The sequence below is a fragment of the Cololabis saira genome, chromosome 5 (genome assembly GCF_033807715.1).
Source record: "Cololabis saira isolate AMF1-May2022 chromosome 5, fColSai1.1, whole genome shotgun sequence".
NCBI lineage: Eukaryota > Metazoa > Chordata > Actinopteri > Beloniformes > Belonidae > Cololabis > Cololabis saira.
The window spans coordinates 7,738,858-7,761,044 of record NC_084591.1 but is presented as its reverse complement, the minus strand read 5'-3'; positions in this window follow the sequence as shown (position 1 = coordinate 7,761,044).

Below are 22,187 nucleotides of genomic sequence, written 5' to 3'. Positions count from 1 at the left end.
AGCTACATCCCTGAGCTGCAGTGTTGCATCATAAGGAAACGTATGGATGGAGGGGGGCTCCCAAGGAGAGCAAAACTGTCACAGGATGACCCAAGGCGCCTTGGAAATCTTGCGGGAGTTCTCCCCCCCCCCCCAACAGCAGAACTGGTCCAGACCCAAGTTCGCAGAGGACAGGTATGTCGTTCACCTACATCTCACATTTCATGTATGATTATTTTCCCGCACACTGTAAAGTCAAATGCAAAAAACTTTAATAGGGTAAACAAATAAGCAACGTTTCGGTCCACAGGACCTTTCTCAAGCAGAGATTTTTAAAGAAAGAACATTTCAGGTACATATATGGCCTACTATAGATGGGACAGCCAATCACCGGCTGGGTCAGTGGGGGGTCGCAAGAGGACCTGCAGCTGTAGTCAACTAGTGGTGATTGTATTGCAGCTCCGCCCAGGGGTTGTACCGACAGGCTCAGTGAGTAGTTGACTTGTGAGCCTGTAAAATTAATCTCACCTCTGTCAAGACAGGAACACCCACAAGTGTATATTAACACAATAGCGGACAAGTAAAGAGTAGAAGAAGGATGACCTGATCGGAACTCCTTAGCGCCAGACAAAAGAAGAGTAAGAACTTCTCCTTTACTTGTATCACTACGTACTCCCCTAACTCACATGTGATCAAATCAGCCTTCAAAAAACATTGGCACATAAATATAAATTCTGATCCAGAACTGGCCCCTCTCTTCAAAGATCCCCCTCTTTTTGTGTTCAAACGGGACCGTAACCTCAGAGATCATCTGGTGCATGCCACCTTCACACAGAGTAGCTCACCTCAACCTACTCAGTCTCTCTTGAGTCCCCTCCCTAATGGAAATTATCGCTGTGGCAGTTGTGCACAATGTAACAACACCTCCAAAGCTTCATTTTTTTGCCACCCTCACACAGGAAAACGTTTTCCCATAAAAAGTGTTATCACTTGTGCCTCTACTCATGTCGTTTACTTGTTAAAATGCCCCTGTGGTTTATGCTATGTGGGCAAGACCACCAGACCACCATCCGCAGACAGGACAGAAACTCACCAGTGGCCTTACACTTCAACGAGGCCAAGCATGACATCGCGACCTTGCGATTCTATGGCATTGAACTGGTTAAATCACCACCTCGTGGAGGTGATCGTGACCTCCTTTTGAAGAGACGTGAAGCATTCTGGATCTTCACCTTACAGACTTTATCCCCTAAAGGTCTTAACGATGAATTTTTATTGAATGTGATGCTATAATTTTGTACTTGGTGGTATACGGCATGTATTTTATGATCAACAAAGATCTTATTTATTCTGCTCATCATTACATGCATCTATCACCAGGTATTGAAACCCGACTGGACCACCCCCCTCCCGACCTCTATGTGACTTTTAGGATACCAGGCATGGACTCACTATGACTACTTTCTTTCATCCATGCACAGTGAGGTGTTTTGTGTTTAAAACTATATCAATATATGTACTTTAACTTTATGAAAGGCATGGTCTTACTATGACTATGATCCTCCTTTCCATGCACTGTTATTGTAAGTTTTTAAAATAATCAAGGCTATTTCCCTCGGTATAGTACATGCATTGTATCTTTACTTCTTCTACTCTTTACTTGTCCGCTATTGTGTTAATATACACTTGTGAGTGTTCCTGTCTTGACAGAGGTGAGATTCATTTTACAGGCTCACAAGTCAACTACTCACTGAGCCTGTCGGTACAACCCCTGGGCGGAGCTGCAATACAATCACCACTAGTTGACTACAGCTGCAGGTCTTCTTGCGACCCCCCACTGACCCAGCCGGTGATTGGCTGTCCCATCTATAGTAGGCCATATATGTACCTGAAATGTTCTTTCTTTAAAAATCTCTGCTTGAGAAAGGTCCTGTGGACCGAAACGTTGCCTATTTGTTTACCCTATTAAAGTTTTTTGCATTTGACTTTACAGTGTGCGGGAGACCCCTTTTTTTCCTTGATTCACTCCTACCTACTCCAACGCACCTGTTTCACCAAGTCTTTTTTTAGGTGTGCATCAGCCTCCAGACCATGTATGATTATTTTCAAATAATTGTTGTTGTAGACAGAGAACTGAGGCACTTCTGAGGATAAGATTAATTTAAATGCTTTTATTGGTGCATGGCTAATCTATTAAAAGTGTGTCCACGCGTTTCAGCCAAACTGGCCTTCGTCAGGACAGAAGTGAAAACTTCTTCTTCTTTCTTTCTTTTTTCAGCTTTGGCCACACACGGCCAAAGCTCCGGGGGCCGCCCTCGGGACCGAGCAGACCACCGAGAGAGCTCGGGGGGGCGTCCCCGAGGCCTAGGCCTGGGTCTTGGCGTGGGCTCTGGGACTTGACGGGGCTCTGGGACTTGACGGGGCTCTGGAACTTGACGGGGCTCTGGAGCTTGACGGGGCTCTGGAACTTGACGGGGCTCTGGAACTTGACGGGGCTCTGGAACTTGACGGGGCTCTGGAACTTGACGTGGCTGCGGAGGTACCCGGGTCCGGGGCGCCGGCTGCGGTGGTACCCGGGTCCGGGGCGCTGGCCCCCCCTCAAGGGACAGATCCCAAATGTCTCCACAGTCCACATCCAGGGCGGGCTGGGGGGGGACACGGGTCCTCAGAGCTGGCTGGGGGGGGACACGGGTCCTCGGAGCTGGCTTGGGGGGGGGGACGGGTCCTCGGAGCTGGCTGAGGGGGATCCTGGACCATCACCGGAGCAGGGGCTGATGCGTCCGGGACCACCACTGGAACAAGCTGGGGCTGCCGCTGACGCCATCGCCGTTGCCTCCCCTGAGCCTGCAGGCTCCTGGGCCCACCCCGAGCCTGGCATGTTCCCAAAAGGGGGTCCCCATACTCCCCCTCCTCGGCCTGGCGCAAAAACCCCATTAGGGTGAGGCGCTCTCCCGCTGGGTCCATCTGGTCGGTCCGTTCTGTTATGGCAGGGGTAGGCAATTCCGGTCCTCGAGGGCCGGTGTCCTGCATGTCTTAGATGTTACCCTGCTTCAGCACACCGTGATAAAAGTACCTGTGTCATTAACAGAATTGTGCAGCCCTGGATGACAAGCTGATGACGATGATTAATTAGAATCAGGTGTGTTAAAGCAGGGAAACATCTAAAACATGCAGGACACCGGCCCTCGAGGACCGGAATTGCCTACCCCTGTGTTATGGTTTGGTTTGCTAGGACCCAAATGCAGGAGAGAGAGGGAGGCCAGAGGCAGGAGTTCTCAAAAAACAAAGGATTTATTCCAACAAAAGGTAAAAACAAAGCGCTGCAGAGCAGGATCAAAAACACAAGGAACAGGGATCAAAAACTTGGAGCACATGGAGGAGGGAACAGTACAGACCGACAGGGAACCAAGGAATGACAAGACAAGATATACTGAAGGGATAACGAGACATGACGAGACACAGGTGCAGACACAGGCGGGGCAAGACAGAAACTGAAAGTCACAAACTGGGGGGAAGTGTCAAACCCTGACAAGTTTCCAAAAAATTCCTTGCAAGTTCCTCCCCCTCCGCTCCTTGACGGGTTGCAGCATTGCCACGGAAAGATGGGTGTATGTGTTCTGACAAAAACTTGTCAGGCGCTGTGGTTGAACGAATGGGCACCTTTCTAGCCGTGCTCGCTGTGACGCGTACTCTCCGTGCATCATGTCAGACCTGTTCTTTGCTCTGTGCTTTTGTAAGCTTCTCGATCTCTTCAAGCTGAGCCGCGGACATGTTAATGTATTGAGCATAGAAGGTTCTGCATTTAACACAAGCAAGTGGTGTGTGGTGGTTATGTTTTAGGAGATGGATGTGTTGAGATGATGTTGGTTCGGTGATGGTGGAGGTATCTGCATTAATGCAGAGCTTCAGGAGGCTATTTCCAGGGCACATGAAAAGTTCTGCCATAGGCGAGGAAAGTGTTTTTCCTCCATTCTTCATGAGTCCTAAAGACTTTCACCTCCCGTGCCGGTTCTGGAGCGGTAGAAGCTGCCTGTAAAGTTTGGCTGCGTCCCAATTGAACCCCTCGCCCTCGTTTTCTTCACTAACCCTAACTTTTGCGCGTTCCCGGGAAGGTAGTGGTGTCCCAATTCCTCTTTTCACCTAGGGGGAGGGGGCATAACGAGGGCTAGGGGCTGAGAATAGCCCCTACGGATCGAGGGATTTCAGATGCTCACTTGGCGAGCGAGGGGGTATAAAAATTTCCCAGAATGCTTTTGCCGTAGGCTCTGCGTCGATTTGACTCGCCGACCGAAGGCAAACAGGCAGACTCGTCTCAGAGAAATAGAGAGAAATAATCCTGTGACTCGTCAGATTTGTTTTGGATGTTTCTGATATAATAGTCTTCAGAAACCACAAAGTAATCCAGCTGTTATCTGGGTAATTTACACACTTTCAGATAAAGTTGCCGAAGAACACGCCAGAATAAAGGGATTTATGGTTCCGCGTTACACCAACACAGAGCCTACGGCGTAGGTTACGTAACCTACGCCGTAAGGTCTGCATCGATGTACGCGGACCTAAACTCCGGAGCCGGCAGACAGAAATCTCTAAATTTCGGAGCAAATTTCTTAACAGGCGTAGCTACAACTGTTAGATTTCATCTATTAAACCAACATCTTCCTAAATGATTTATTTCAGCCAGCGTAATTCTCAACAGAGCTGCGTCCCGGGAGAGAAACTCTCTCCCGGGACGACGGAGCAGCTTGACCCGGCGGACACCTTTCTTCTCGGGCTGTGAGCTGAGGCTGCTCCCCGGGGGCGGCGGCTATTCTCATCTCCGAAAACATCGGGTCAAATTTCTTAACAGGCGTTATTTGGATAAACTGAGCCCCGGTTGCGGATCTTAAGGTTACCTTTATGCCTGAAAAAATATTAAAACTTAATAAAGTGCCATATTAACATATTAACATAACAACATTAACATATTAACTGCTTCCTAATCAGGGTAGGGATGAAAACGAGGGGGAGTAGGAGAATTGGGACAGGCACCTGGGCCAAGTGCCCTAGATCTCAAGTGCCCTAAAATCTCCCCCTTCTTTTTTAGGGGTTAGGGAAGAAAAGAAGGGCGAGTGGAGAAAAGAAGGGCGGGTGAAGTTGAATTGGGATTGGGCCTTTGTGGTGACGTTTGAAGTGCACATCCTTCATCTTCCTCTGACCAGCATTTCTTTTGGACCCAGCATTCCACTGGTTCGGTCCGTCAGTGCAGGCAAGCCCGGTTTTCCCCTGTCTCACAGCATTTTCTACCTAGAGAGAAAAAAAAAAAAAATGCGGATATTATAATGGGTTCACTGTGTTATGGGGTTAGGGAACTAGCAATTGAATTTATGCACATAAATCAAATGTGTGCATATTATTCTACAGTTAAATAAAAATTTAAAGATTTGTTTAAGTGAAATCATACATATAATATGTAGTGTTTATTTTCTCTGTGCGCATCTCAGATGCACACTAAATTATGCATTTTGCCATAATTTCAAGTGGAACGATACTAGCAAAACAAGAATATTTAAAGTGTATTTTAAATGCTTTATTGCAGCAATATTGCTGCAGAACAAAGAAAATGCTACATTTAGTCTGGGCTACCTCACCCATCAGACAATCTAGCAACATATGTTTCTTACCCTGAAAATAAAACATAGAAATTCAAACTAATTTTATCTATACAGCTCAAAACCATCACTAAACAAACCACCGTTGTCTAACTTGCTGGCGTGGTTGTGCTCGTTACTTTGTTAACGGTGCAGCAGAAAGCAGCGTCTTTCTTGTTTATGGTCTCTGCGTTAAATCAACGCAGAACCTACGCGAAGCTCTGCGTTGGTGTAACGCGGACCATAAATCCACGCAGAACCTACGCCGAGGCTCTGTTTTGGTGTAACGCGGGAACCATAAATCAGCCTTAAAGGCTGATTTATGTCTTAAACCGATTGACTGATTTATGATCCACTGATTTTAGGGCGCGCACCTTTTGTTTCGTCTTTTCAACTGAGCATGCAAACACATAAACACGTGCATGCTTATGCACCCTCGTAGAACCGGGCCTGGTTCGGATACCAAAAATAAAGACTTCTTACCTTCCATAGGATCTCAGCTGCATGGGAACACGATCTCCCTGGTCCAGCAACACACAAACATCCCGCCGTTTTCACTTCTCCAGCTTCGGTTACCAGCACCCAAGCATTATGCCACGCATTGTTTAAACACTGGCTAGGCTCGGCATTTGCTTTAAAAAAAACAAAACGATCATGTTTGTAGGACATGACACACCCAACTTTGTTGCTGTGCAGGTATTGAAAAGCCTCAGAAGCTTTAAGATTGTCCATTGCTTTCCCATCGATTGCCATGGAGTCCGAGAAGTAGGAGATGATCTTGCCGTAGGTTATGCAGGGCCATGTTATCCTCCCAGTTCTGCACTGAATCCGGGTGGGGGAGAGTAACACCATCTCCAGTCAAAGTCGCAGAACCGTGTTCCCATGGCAAAGACATAGTTGTCGACAGAAAAAACACACGAACAGCAAGTATTTGGTTTAGGTTTGTGTCCACGCTGTATCCACGCCGCTGTGTTTATACCGGTAAAAGCCTGCGGAAACCACTTCCGCCGGAAATGACATGCATTAATGCAGACGAATGGCAGCGCCCGTGTTTTGGCGCGTAAAACTGTCTATAGACGTTGTAGCACCCCGAAGAAGCTCACAGACTCCACTGTTGATTTTGCAGCATCTACAATGACAAGGTTTAAACTGTGGCTGGCGCATGGCATAAGCAGCGCTTTTTTGTTGATGTCCAGCACCCTTTTCTGCACTCCGCTGTTTTTCCCCCGCATATTGCTCCCATTATCGTACGCCTGTCCCCTGCATTTTTCGATATCCAGGCCTAACTTCTCCATATGCCTCAAGAAGACATCTGTAAGCCCTGCGCATGTTGTGTCAAACACTGGTAGGAAATCGACAAAATGCTCTGCAATAGTAGCCCCGACACCAGTTTGGCATTTGACAGAGCGCATTGTCACAGAGAGCTGCTCTATGTGTGCAGCGTCAGGGGTGCAGTCCATTATCACGGAGTAGTAATGTGATTGTTTTACTTCTGCTATTATTGCATCCACTGTCTTGTCTCCAATAAGAATGATTAACTCATTTTGTATGGTTTTCCCCAGATAATGGTCAGCGATCTCTTTTTTCTCCGCTCGTCTGACATGCTCGCTCATCACTGGGTCAAACTCTGCAAGCAGCTCCACCAGACCCAGAACATTTCCATTGTTTGGTTGATGTAGATTGGAATTATGGCCACGGAAAGCTTGATTTTGTTCTGCAAGGTGACAGACTATTGCAATTATCCTTTTCATAATGTCGTTCCAGTGTTTTTTCTCAAGCATTTGTATTTCTTGATATGTTTTGTCAATGGCACTGTGCGTTCTTATGCGCGTCTCCAGCTCGCACCAGCTGTCCATGTTGTCCATTTTGAATACACCAACCATGACCTGCGTATTTTTTCTCACCCCAAATTGTCTCACTTTACACCGTTGATTTTTCTGGTCTGTCTCACTTTACACCGGGTCTGGGACAAAGTGAGACACTTGACCACTTTTTTAAAAACAATCATATTTTCACTGCCCTTTGTCCTAAACACATTCTGACTATTTATGTTGCTAGACAACATCCTGAACTAATAGTAAATATGCAAATTGGATTGATAGCTTGCCTGGAGGGGAGGAAATGTAAAAGTCTCTCCTCTACATACCTTTTTATACCCCTTTTATTATCGCGTCTGAACCACTAGATGGTGATGTAAGCTCTATTTAAAAAACACAACAAACAAAGTGGATCAGAACACTCAGAACACACCACTAGATGGCGACATAGTCAAGATAGATTACCTGCCTTAAAGTTTTAAACTCCTCTGTTATTATATATGACCAAGTAGATTTATTTACTTATTTGTCTGTTGACTAGAAACTTTAATTTTTTTTTTAAATCCTTGTAGTTAGAAGCTGAAAATATGGTAAAGGTTGTTGATGTGATGGAAAAAATCAATATGGATGAAAATGTGGTATTGATTATTTAGGAATTAAAATCTAAAATAGTAACCAGCACAAAGAAATTATGGTTAAATATTATGTAGTTTAAAGAAACAAGAAGTCTTAATGTTTTTTTAATCTGATTTTAAAGTTCAAAGTTAATCTTTTAATCTCGTAGAGTTTGTTAATCTGTCTCAATGTCAAAATTAAGATATATATTATGTTTGATTTTTCTGTATTTTAACAAAAATGAAGTTCATGGTCTCATGACAAATTGGCATTAATAAATAAATTAAATAAAGCCAGACTGGATCCAGATGATCATCTTTTTAGACTCGGTTTGAGTCATTAGTGACATTTATAGCTGATTACATGCGTTCATGTAAAAAGATCACACATAAATCTGCTAGGTTTTTGTTCAAAGTTGTTTCTCTAAATTATTCTCTTAATTGCTTGAGTTCCTTTTTTCCTCCTGTCCTCATTTATTTCCATAAATCTGGTCAACATGTTTTTATTTCAAGCAAAAATGTCTTTACGAATGGGGTAAGAACATTTTCTTGACTAGAATTCTTAAAACTAGTAAAATAGTATTAAGAGTTTTCAATTTTTTTTTAAACCTTTAAAGGAACTTGAGGCTCTTTTTAAGAAATGAGACTCTCTAGCGCCACCCTTCACCACGACGGCCGTCGGGGGTACTGCAGCCAACAGTGAAGCCGGCACGGGAGAACGGGGAGAACGCGCATGCAGCGTCATGTGACGTCACATCTGCAGCCCAGCGCGGGAAATTCGGGACCGAATTGCAGCACATTTTGCAGCAACAGCCTGTTCAAGGCAAAGGAGAGATACACTAGAGCAGAGGTCGGCAACCCGCGGCTCTAGAGCCGCATGTGGCTCTTTAGCGCCACCCTAGTGGCTCCTGGAGCTTTTTCATGTTTTACCTTTTTTTCTTTTTTTTCTTCTTTTTTTCTTCTTTTTTCCTTTTTTTCTCTTTTTTTCTTCCTTTTTCCTTTCCTTTTTGATCTCGACATTTAGAAATTTTGACTTTTTTCTCAACATTTCCACTTTTCTCTCGACATTTCCACTTTTTTCTCGAGATTGTACTTCAATATTAATCTCGACATTTCCACTTTTTTCTTGATATTTCGACTTTTTTCTTGACATTTTGACTATTTCCTCAACATTTCGACTTTTTTCTCAACATTTTGACTTTTTTCTCGACATTTTGACTTTATTCTCAACATTTCTCCTTTCGCCATTTGCCTTCATTCTAAGGCTTATACAAGACTTTTCATTCTTTGCGGCTCCAGACATATTTGTTTTTTGTGTTTTTGCTCCAATATGGCTCTTTCAACATTTTGGGTTGTCGACCCCTGCCCTAGAGGAATCATTCTTTTGGGTTTGGAACGCTTCATCTGACATTATTACTAGAAAACTTAAAATGTATACGGATTTTTTTCATAAATCTTGCCACAATCCGGCCTCAAGCTCCTTTTAAGCCTTTTTACTTTCTTAGAAATGAATATTTGCAGCGTGTGACCAGTTTACAGCTTGAACAGCTCATTTAAGCTGAAAACAACTCCAGAAATGGCCTTGCTCCAGAGCCACAGGGCCGAGGCGGATGGGGGGCCGGGGGGGCCGGGGGCCGGGGGGGGGGGGCACTGACAGATGCCCAGATTAGGACCTTAATTGCCCATGCCAAAAGTCCTGGCACTGAGCTCTGGACCCTGGATGTCCCGTTAACACTCGGTCGGCCGCAAACAAAAGAGGAGAAATCAACAAATCAATGCGCTTTGAGCCTCGCCAGGGGAGGGAAAGGAGCTGGGGGTGGAGCGGTGCCGGGAGGGCGGGGGTGGAGCGGTGCCGGGAGGGCGGGGGTGGAGCGGTGCTGGCAGGGCGGGGTGCTGATTGCCGGGCCGGGTCAGGTCTGTGTGGGTCTGAGCGGGATGCGTGAAGATTAGGGCCCAGGCAGAGGGGGAAGGCGGCCGGGCGGATTAAGAGGCCAATTCAAACACTTGTCACAGACTCGGAGGTGTGTGTGTCTGCGCCGAGTGATGGATGGATGGACGGACGGAGGGGCTCTAATCTGCCCCGGCCTTGGCCCGCCGCCCTCGTGTGTATTAGACCGGGCCCCTGAGAGCCCAGAGAGCAACGCCGCTGGCTAGGATTAAGTAGACTCTAACAGGTGTTTTCTTTTGTGGCACTTTAGTGGAGGGGGGGGGTTGGTTGCTCCATCACTCACTGACAGAGCACATGATGAAGTCGGTGGCCATTAGTGGCCAGGCCAGCGATGCCGAAAGGGCAATGTGATTGTGTGAGAGTTTATTTTGGGATTTGTGGATGCCGAGTGCGCCCGGCTTCTTCGTGAAGCCAAAAGTCACAAGCAGGACACGAAACCAGCAACCCTCTCCATCCGACCAGAGGTGTCAAGTAACGAAGTACAAATACTTCGTTACCTTACTTAAGTAGAAATTTTGGTTATCTATACTTCAGTGGAGTAATTATTTTTCAGACAACTTTTTACTTTTACTCCTTACATTTTCACGCAATTATCTGTACTTTTTACTCCTTACATTTTAAAAACAGCCTCGTTACTCTATTTCATTTGGGCCTTTAAATAAAAACTATCCAGTTAAATTGCTCCATCCGGATAGAGTGAATTTGGTTGTGGTTGTTTCAGATGTTCTTGTCCAGTTTTGTTCTTACATCCGTTCCCTCAGATTCCTGCAACTAAACTTGGATGTACATTCCAATAAAGGTTAGGATAAATGATAACATGAACATGAAGTTTGACTTTTTGCACCATTACAATACTTATAGGCAACTAGTCATCATATCTCCTGCTCTCTGAAACACATGTTAATGCTCAATAGTACACATATATGGTTCTTTAATATATTTGCATTATACTAAGATTCATTCATTTTCAATGGCTTTTGTCCTTAATGTTTTTTTCCCCCTTACATTACTTTTACTTTTATACTTTAAGTAGTTTTGAAACCAGTACTTTTATACTTTTACTTGAGTAAAAAACTTGAGTTGATACTTCAACTTCTACAGGAGTATTTTTAAACTCTAGTATCTATACTTCTACCTGAGTAATGAATGTGAATACTTTTGACACCTCTGCGAGTCAGGTGAAGGAAGGACCAGATCTTAAGGTCTGGATCCACCTTATGGGTTGTTTTCAGCGTGGAGCTGCCGGTCGGGACTGGGGAGGAGATTAGCGCAGCTGCAGCCACTTTCACACTGCTGGAGGATCAGATCAGAGGAGCTTAGCAGATTAGAAGCAGCAGCGTGTGAGATATCAAATCTGAGGAGGCTTAATACACATCCATCTTTGCATTTCAGGCCCGCATCACTGCAGAAAAAGTTAGAACTAAATGTTGTACCTTTTCCTCCTCATCTGAGGGTGTGAAACAGCTTGAGGTTGCTGTTGCATTTGTTCGAGTGATGAAATCAGAGCCACATCAGGTCAGAACCCCAGTTTTGGCCCAACTGGCCCATATTGTCCTCCCCATGCTGTAACTGGGCCAGAAGACTGGGCTAAAGTAGCCCAAAATCGCTAAATGGGATGGATGCTCATAAAAAAATCAATGCTTCTCTAAGATTTCATACTTTTTCTGTATGAATGCAAAAGTGTCACAGAAGCGCGAGTGAGCTTTTTCCCAAGACTGTCATAGACCCGGTCCTTTTGTGGCTAACAGTCTGGACCGGTAATAGGGGTGTAACGATACACTAATGTCACGATACGGTACGATACACGATATTGAGGTCACGATAACGATACGATACGATATTATAGCAGTATTTTTTTAACAACCTTGAATGAGGAATATATGACTGGAAAAAATTGTCTTTTATTTGAAAGACACAAAATACAAAACAATGCTGTGCATTCTCCCTATTGTTACAGTTTTAATGCTTTATAACTGTTTAAGTTTTAAAGAGAAAGCCAGGCCAACCATTTTCCACCAACTGAACTAAAAGTAAATGTCAGGTTTGCATTATGATCTTCAGTTTCATACAAGTACAAATATTTTGACACAAACTGAATAGTTTCTCTCATGTATGACTTAACGTTTTTCTTTTCCAGAAATGAAAAAACTAAAATTAAATAAATAAATAAAAGTAAATAAATACATACAATTTTACATAATAAAACAGATTGATTCATGCTCACCTTATAAGTGTAAGAGGAGATTTATTTTTGTTAAGAAGGTTATTTTGGTAATTCAGGGTTCATTATTTTATGAATATTTTCTTTATATTCTGTAAATCAGGGACTATAATGACACTAGTCAGTTTATCTGTAGTGATTAGTCTGTTTTAGATTGGGCGGAGTGATACGCCACAGTACGGCACTAGGTGCTGTGTTGATGTTCTAAAATCCTACACTGTTGAGGGACATTAAAGTACACTGGAACTCAGCAGAAGTTTCCCCGTGTTTATCCTACTAAAAAGGTTTAATTTAATAAGGTAAGGCTTAACATATACACATAAGTAAAGGTTCAGAGCTCAAAACGGGACAGCAAAACGGTACTAGTTTCTTCTGAGCGGAGTAAGATTTTGGTCCGCGGGTCGAGGCGCGGTGGTTACTAGTCAACACAATAGATTAATATTAATAACACAATATCGCGATACAGTTTGTCACCTCCACGACACGTATTGTGACGTTTTTGTATCGTGAAATTTCGTGGCATGATATTTTGTTACACCCCTAACCTGTAACAACCTCTTTCATAAAGATCTGGATGGTGATGGTTCCAATGCCTCCGCGCTCAGAAGCCTGGACGCGACTGATGGCGTGAAGCTTCTGTTCTGAGGATTTAGGTAGTATTTGTGAAAGTGGACCTTTCCCGTAGCGTTTCCCACAGTGACCTCTGACCCCTGTGGTTTCCTCAGCTGTAGATGAACGGCGGTTTCTTGACAAAGTACCATCTAAAGGATCAAACACTGACATTTCTTATAATAGTTAAAAGTTATAAAGCAGTAAAAATCGCAATTGATTTCTCCACACATTAGTTGAAAAAGGGTTAAGATTAGGGTTTATTACATCCAAATCCTTATTATAGTCACAAATCAATGTTTGAATGACATTCAGCATCATTATTTTATCTTTTGCTTCCTTTCAAGCACCAAACTGGATCCATACCAATGTTTTTATTTAAGACGTATTGTAGCCCTGAAAAAAAAAAAAAAAAGATGTATATTAGTAAATGAAACTAAGTTTAAAAAACATTACTGTTTACTCAAGCGTACTCCTAAATTAAGACCCCGTCCACACGTAGCCAGGTATTTTTAAAACCGAATATTTCCCCCCCTCCGTTTATAAAATAATTTGCATCCACATTACATCGTTTAAAAAAAAACCCTTCCACACATAACCGAAGATCTGTGTTTTCGACCACATTCATAAGCATTCTAAACCTGTAGATCATCTGCGGATCCCGGGGAAGCTGCGCCTCCGCGGCGCAGCTTCCCCGGCAGGCGCGTCTCCCTCTCGGTCGCCACGGAGCTGCCGCGTTATCGACGCAGCCCTACGCCGTAGCCTACGCCGTAGGGTGCGCGTCGCCGCGTACCCTACGGGTACGCCGTAGGCTCTGTGTCGGTGTAACGCAGTAAGCGGTGGTCAAGAGCAGAGACCATTTATTTAATAAATAGCTTGGAGAACAGATGCTGGATCATCTGTAGTTCTATAGTAAACAAAGGTCGCACGTCAGAACACATTTGTTGTTGTTTTGGCGCATAATGTGACGTTCGAAAACGCAAAACTCCGGTTGTCTCTGTCTACACCAGGTCTACACGCATCTACATAAACAGAGTTTTCAAAAATCTTCACTTTGCCCAGAGTTTTTTTAAACATTCGTCTATTTGTGTTTTCATGTGGATGACAGGTCCAAACGTAGGAAAATATCTTCGGTTTAGCAGATACCCGGCTACGTGTGGACAGGGTCTAAATACTTACCTGCTGTATTCTACTGCCCTTATTTTTTATTTTTTTAGAAATTTTTATTGGTTATACACAGATTATACATATGTTCACAGCATTAAAGGTTATAGAGAAAGAATACAAGCATAGCATAGCTGTAACATTCAAATATGTACAAGTATACAAGATCCCTCCCCCACCCACTACCCACCCCAACCCTCCCTACAATCCCCATTGTCCCTTAGAGTCCAGATGCACATAAAAATGATTGGCCATTACTCCAGTGTAAAAAATAAATGTTTTATATTTTTAAATTAAAAGAGAAAAAAAAATAAATAAATAAATAAATACATTAAAAATAAATAAATAAAATAAAATAAAAAAAAGAGGAAAGAAGGGGGGGGGGGGGGGTGTACTATTAAATTGCAAAAATTGCCCTTATTTTTAACAGCTTGTGCTTTTTATTATTTTACTTCTTTTCTTATCATCTTATTCTTAATTTTTTCAATCTTATTTGTTATTTACTGTCTAATTATGTCTTGACGCTTTTAATGTCAATGTAAAGCACTTTGAATTACCTTGTGTTGAATTGTGCTATATAAATAAATGCGCCTTGCCTTGCCTAAGTTACATTGAGAGCAAAGAGAGTGGTTATTTTTCATTTCCATTTTCCACATCATCCCCACTTTTCCTGATTTGGGCTTGTTGCTGGTGATACGCTACGTCGATACATTCAGCAAAGCTCCAACTCTGCAGTCCTGATAGCAGCGTTGGCGGGTGAATGCTGCAGATCGATGCTGGGGATGCAGGACAGACAGACAGACAGGAGGGAGGATTATCCACCGGGAGGGAGGGCCGCGCTGCAACAGCTCTGCCGCTTCACGCTGAGTCTTTAATGAAGTGAAACGATTGACTGGTCAGTTTCTACCAGCTGTTGTCCCCACAAAGCCAAGATATTTGGCCCCGGCTCTTTGTGCGCCCCGGGCTGCCGTGCCTCTAAATGACCCGGAGAACAGGAAAATAAAAGCAAAGCATCTGCTGTGTTGTTGCTGCGCAGGAATGCAAGGATGTCCGTGGTCCTTCTACTTGGACTTAAACTGGTCCTTTCTGACGGAGAGAGGAGAACACGCTGGGATTTGAACCCCAGACAGCAATAATATAATGCTGGAAGTCTGCGTGACCAACAGCTTTAACCCGCCTTGTAAGAATAAAGCCAAGATTTTTTGCCCTTTTCTTACTGTTGAGCCAAAAATGCTTAAATCACACGTGATTCTGTGTCGCATCAGTATTTATTTCCGCTACGGTTCCATATCTTTGAGGTTGGGAGCAGGGGCGAAAATCCCGGGGGGGACAGGGGGGACATGTCCCCCCCATTAGTAAAGCTGTCCCCCCCTAGAATAATTTGAGACAGAATTAATAATTTTGGAACAATGCAGTAGTATTTAGTAGTGATGCACCAAAATGAAAATTTGTGGCCGAAACCGAAATCGAAAATAATAATAAACAGTAAAATCTCATTACACTTGAAACAGGTGAAAATTGTCAAATAACAAGTTATTTTTCTGATGATGACTCTTGTTTTAAGTAAATTTTCACTTGAAATAATTAGAAAAATCTGCCAGTGCGACAAGATTTATCTTATAAGCAAAACAATCTTGTTCCACTGGCAGGTTTTTCTACTTATTTTAAGTGAAAATCTACTTGAAACAGGTGAAAATTGTTGTTTTTTTGCAGTGATTAGTCTTGTTTTAAATGTAATGAGATTTTTTTAACTAAAATGAGACATTTTAACCAGAAATAAGACAAATATTCTTGTTAAGATTTTGGGTTTTTGCCGTGTATTATGTCAGATGTGCTGTATTATTGCCACCTTCCACCTAATACCATTGTTTTGTATTACTCTAAGAAAGGTCTTCTGCCTGTTTGCGAGATAGAGTTGAAAATGTCAAAATGCTGTATTAAAGGAAGGCTAAAACTTTTATTCCTTGTCCCCCCCTGGATTTATTCTCTAAAATGTTACTGTTTATTGTCCCCCCCAACTATGAAACGGGATTTTCGCCCATGGTTGGGAGGATTCTTCAGCACCTGATAATGTCGGGTGGGTCATGACCTCTCACCCAAGACTCATGACCTATAAAAATAATAATAATAACTTCATACAATTCAAAAATAAATAAAATGACCCAATGTATTCATAATGATACAAAACCATTTAAGACAAAATTGGGCTGTTTTTTTTTAATTTCCATATGTAATAAACGCTTTTAAAAATGATTTTCTGTGCTTTATTTCATATATCAGGCATTAAAGGGAATCCTTTAACTCTGGATGTTTAATATTTACTAGTGATGTGCGGTTTGGAACATGATGGATTTCACTAGGTATTATCTTTCCCAACACTTGTACCCCCTCATATCTTGAGGTCCCAGCGTCCCTGAAGACAGTGGTCGCTATCAATCTCGTTTTTAGCTCTGCAGTGTGTTACTAACTTACAAAAATGAAAATGAAGCAGACAACCACCACAAAAAAAAAGAAAGAAGGCAAGTGATGGGTCCAATGTTGCCCCAGCAGCAGAAAATATTAACGAGGCTGTTAGCCACTGATGGATTAATTATGCAAGTTCATCTTAATGTAAGATATCAAATCACCCTACCCTCTTATAAATCTGTTTAAGGGAAATATTAGACTTCTTTTTTTACTCTCTCTCTCTCTTTCTGTCTTCTGCTCCTAATCTTCTGCTCCTAATATAATATATTACAAATAATAGCAGTGACCAAAACACCTGCAGAAATACTGCAGGAATGACATAGCAGCAGTTAAATGCAGCCTTCTGTAAGCTTTAAATATCCACTGGGCTTACATCAAATACATCAAAACACAACAATAAAAAACACTTTTCTGAACTTATCAATATGACTCTGTCCTTCACAGGATAAGTAACATGGATCACTGCAAAAACTCACAATCTTAACAAGAATATTTGTCTTATTCCTAGTTAAAATGTCTCATTTTAGTAAAAAAAATCTCATTACACTTAAAACAAGACTCATCACTGGAAAAAACAACAATTTTCCCCTGTTTCAAGTAGATTTTCACTTAAAATAAGCTGAAAAATCTGCCAGTGGAAGATTTTTTTGCTTGTAATGAGAAGATAAATCTTGTTCCAGTGGCAGATTTTTCTACTTATTTCAAGTGAAAATTTACCTGAAACAGGTGAAAATTGTCACATTTTTCTGGTGTTATTTTTCTGGTGATGACTCTAAATGTTGAAATAGCAGTAAAACCACATTCATTCAAAATGAATGTGGTTTGACATAACATGACAATGAAATGACATAAGGGATGGAAAGGAGGGATGGCAGTTTTACAGGGGGATGATTTGGAGCGTTTTTATTTCAGGGGGATGCCATCCCCCCTCATCCCCCCTCAACTCATATATATATATATATATATATATATATATATATATATATATATATATATATATATATATATATATATATATATATATAAGGCTAGTGTACCCCTGCCTCTCAGGGAGCGATGCCAGCAGACCCCTGTGACCCTGAACGGGGAGCCAGACGGATGTTCACCTCTGAATTTGAATATTCTAACCTTAAACGAGGCGGAGAGAGTCTGAAAAAAAGGCAAATATATGACCTGTGTTTTAGGTTACAGGGAAATTATTCAGCATTCGGCTCAAATCTCTGACTCATTGCTGTAAACTCAGACGTCAAACAGAACTTTCTTTCCCTCTGAAGCAGAACTGGACATCTTCTGTTAGCCTTCACACATACGTGACGCCGTCGTATACCCGGCTGTGTGAAGGGAGGAAACTGTCTGAAAAGTGCGTGTGTCCGTCTTTACGTGGACCAGGTGGTCCTGGCTGTTAACAGGAGAGAACACGACGGAGGGACAAATGAAACCCGGCCCGGAGGGCGCCCCCTTCCCCACAGAGGTGTCAAGTAACCAAGTACAAATACTTTGTTACCTTACTTAAGTAGAAATTTAGGTTATCTATACTTCACTGGAGTAATTATTTTTCAGACGAATTTTTACTTTTACTCCTTACATTTTCACACAATTATCTTTACTTTTTACTCCTTACATTTTAAAAACAGCCTCGTTACTCTATTTCATTTCGGCCTTTAAAAAAAACTATCCAGTTAAATTGCTCCATCCGGATAGAGTGAATTTGGTTGTGGTTGTTTCAGATGTTCTTGTCCAGTTTTGTTCTTACATCCGTTCCCTCAGATTCCTGCAACTAAACTTGGATGTACATTCCAATAAAGGTTAGGATAAATGATAACATTAGGGTTGCCACCCGTCCCGTAAAATACGGAATTGTCCTTTATTTGAGAAAAAAATGTTGCGTCCCATATTGAACTAATACGGGACACGATTTGTACCGTATTTTCATTAACTTTTACACCATATTCTAGTTGAATTATTGAAATAAATTAACTTTTACACCATATTCTAGTTGAATTATTGAAATAAATTAACTTTTACACCATATTCTATATGAATTATTGAAATAAGTTAACTTTTACACCATATTCTAGTTGAATTATTGAAATAAATTAACTTTTACACTATATTCTATATGAATTATTGAAATAAGTTAACTTTTACACCATATTCTAGTTGAATTATTGAAATAAGTGAACTTTTACACCATATTCTATATGAATTATTGAAATAAGTTAACTTTTACACCATATTCTAGTTGAATTATTGAAATAAATTAACTTTTACACCATATTCTTCACCTGTAACTATATTATACATCTGGGCTGATGTGGACATACATAGCATAGGAGGCTATTTCAGTTGCTAGTATGGTTGTCTGTCTGTACAGTCATGCAAGTTCAATGCTATTAAAGCACTTTAAACTTTAAATCAAAACATTTAGTTTTTTCATATAAAATAAACACATTTTTATTCAGTTTAGAAGTTTTGGGGCTTTTTTTTTTGGCTCCTGCGCTGCTAAAATCAGGGCGTCCCTTATTTCTATTTCTGAAAGGTGGCAACCCTAGATAACATGCCTCTGAAGTTTGACTTTTTGCACCATTACAATACTTATAGGCAACTAGTCATCATATCTCTTGCTCTCTGAAACACATGTTAATTTTTATTTATCCTTTATTTATTCAGGAAAGTCCCATTGAGATACAATATCTCTTCTGCCAGGGAGTCCTGGTCAAGATAGCAGCAAAAAAATAAATTTCAGTTTCATATAAAAGAAAAAACATACAAGGACAAGTAACTTTACAAAAAATAAAAAAAATATCAAAACAAAAAACAAACATAAAACATACAAGGATCAGAAAGCTAAAAAGAATTCATGACAAGAATGACACTTGATTAAAAACAATGACATTGTTCTGTAAAAACTGATTTTAACATGTGTTTGAACATGTTAAGAGAGGGTAAATATTTAAGGTTGAGTTTGTGTTGTAGCTCATTCCAAGCTTGCGGTGCATAAAAGGAAAAGGCTGATTTACCAACTCTGTTCGAGTGCTTGGGACCTTGAGGAGAATTTTCTCTGATGATCTGGTATTATAGCTGCTAGAGTAATATTTTAATAATGTTAAATGCATGTTAATGCTCAATAGTACACATATATGGTTCTTTAATATATTTGCATTATACTAAGATACATTCATTTTCAATGGCTTTTGTCCTTAATGGCTTTTTTCCCCCTTACATTACTTTTACTTTTATACTTTAAGTAGTTTTGAAGCCAGTACTTTTATACTTTTACTTGAGTAAAAAACTTGAGTTGATACTTCAACTTGTACAGGAGTATTTTTAAACTCTAGTATCTATACTTCTACCTGAGTAATGAATGTGAATACTGAAGACACCTCTGCTTCCCCAACACCCTCTCCCTCGGCTGTTGTGACAGGAGTTTGTTTTCCCCTGTGTGGTCCGGCCGGCGCTGGACGGGGCGACCGCCAGCGCCGGCCGGACCGACAGCTGAGGCCTGCCTGTGTGTGGCCTCCCAGCGCCGCGTTAACGGCCCGCCACGTGTTGTCTTTACTGGAAATAGACACTTGCACAGTCCGTCTGTGTTTCTTCTGGGTAACAAGTGGCAAGAAAACATTCATTTGCTCCTTTTGCAAGTTCAAAGAAAACTTTGACAAAACAAAGGCAAGATAAAAATACATCAAACGTGATCTATAAAGAGAAACAGCAGCAGGATACTTCACTTCAAAGCCTCTGATATGTACGACGGAGTATTAGGGCCTAAATAAGACACAAAAAATGGAAATTACGAGAATAAAGTCATAATAATATGACAATAAAGTCTTAAAATTACGAGAATAAAGTCGTAATATTTTGAGAATAAAGTCGTAATATTACGAAAATAAAGTTGTAATATTAAATATATTATAAATATATAAATAGAACTTCACAAGATGCTCAATATTCTTCATTTTAACACAGGGAGAAGATGCTCTTCCTGTTAGAGTTCTCATAAATTACCACTTTATTCTCATAAATTATATTCACATTATATTACGACTTTATTCTCATAATATTACGACTTTATTCTCATAAATTATGACTTTATTCTCGTAATGTTACGACTTTATTCTCGTAAATTACGACTTTATTCTCGTAATGTTATGACTTTGTTCTCGTAATGTTACGACTTTATTCTCGTAATGTTACGACTTTATTCTCATAAATTACGACTTTATTCTCGTAATGTTACGACTTTATTCTCGTAATGTTACGACTTTATTCTATTACGACTTTATTCTCGTAATGTTACGACTTTATTCTCGTAATGTTACGACTTTATTCTCATAAATTACGACTTTATTCTCGTAATGTTACGACTTTATTCCCGTAATGTTACAACTTTATTCTAGTAATGTTACGACTTTATTCTCTTAATATTATGACTTTATTCTATTACGACTTTATTCTCGCAAAATTACGACTTTATTCTCATTATATTACGACTTTATTCTCGTAATTTCCAATTATTTCTTTTGTCTTTGTTTGGCCCTAATACTCCGTCGTAGATATAATATATGACGGATACATAAATGAATAATGACCTCAGATTTTTATTTTGTGGCTACAGATTAGTATATTTCAAGCCTGAATGCATCCTGGCGTCTAGTTTTCTGTTTAAAAACTTTAAGTTGATCATTATTCCTTGTAACGTTTCCATCTTTCTAACTCCCCAAATAATCATCAAACTGTCGCTGTCTAGTTTGGGCTCAGTCTGTACCGGATGTGCAGCATTAATGTGTGACGTGTTTAACCAAAACAGCCAAAATGTGACCTTCAGAGGGAAAATATGCTCATTTCTGTACACAAATCCCTACTTAGGTAGTTTAAATCCTGATTTTCCGCCATGAAGCACTTATTTAAGTCCACTAAATATTATACCACTAAGACTTTGAGTGTGTCCTCACATGTTCGTGATTTTAATTTCTGAGATAATTCCGTCTGAAAAGGTTTGAAATTAAATTATTCATGAATATTTCAATGTTTCATTACCTGAAGTCTTAAACTTGCACGGTTTTTCCTCGTGTCTCTCGTGGACAACCCTCAGCGCTTCCTGTGAACATGCGGGATGGACCACAGGAAGTGAGGTATGAGGCCCCGCGGAGCTGCATGCCGTCAAAGATCCTCTCTACAGAAGATTACGCATTACCGTTACTGCCAATGGTATGAAATGGTATCCACTTCCTGTCTCCTAAGTGGGCATGGTCGCCCCTGTGACCTCACTTCCTGTCTCCTAAGTGGGCGTGGTCGCCCCTCTCCCCACATCGTTTTGGAACATTCAACACTAGATACAGTACAACTTTAATATTTGCGCCTTATTTTGCCGCTCATTTTTTTTTATCTGCCGCCTTCTATCTGCTCTGCTTTATCTGATATCAACCCAGTACAAAATCATCCGATCAGTCTAATATTCTTTTTTCCCTTCCAAAAAGACTTCAATAATAACAATAACAGTATTATTAAGCAAAGAAGCAAGTTTTATTTTAGTTTTACACTTCCGATGGGAAAACGACTTTGGCAGTTCTGCAGTGACCGACGACTCTGAGCAGAGCTATGTATTATTATTATATTATATTATATTATTAGCTATGAGAGCCAAATCTCGCGAGAGTGTGTTGCTCAGACAGAGACAGGTCTCAAACAAAGTTCATTTTCTCCTAATTTTACGGTCTGAAAATTACCATTTTGGTGTCAGAA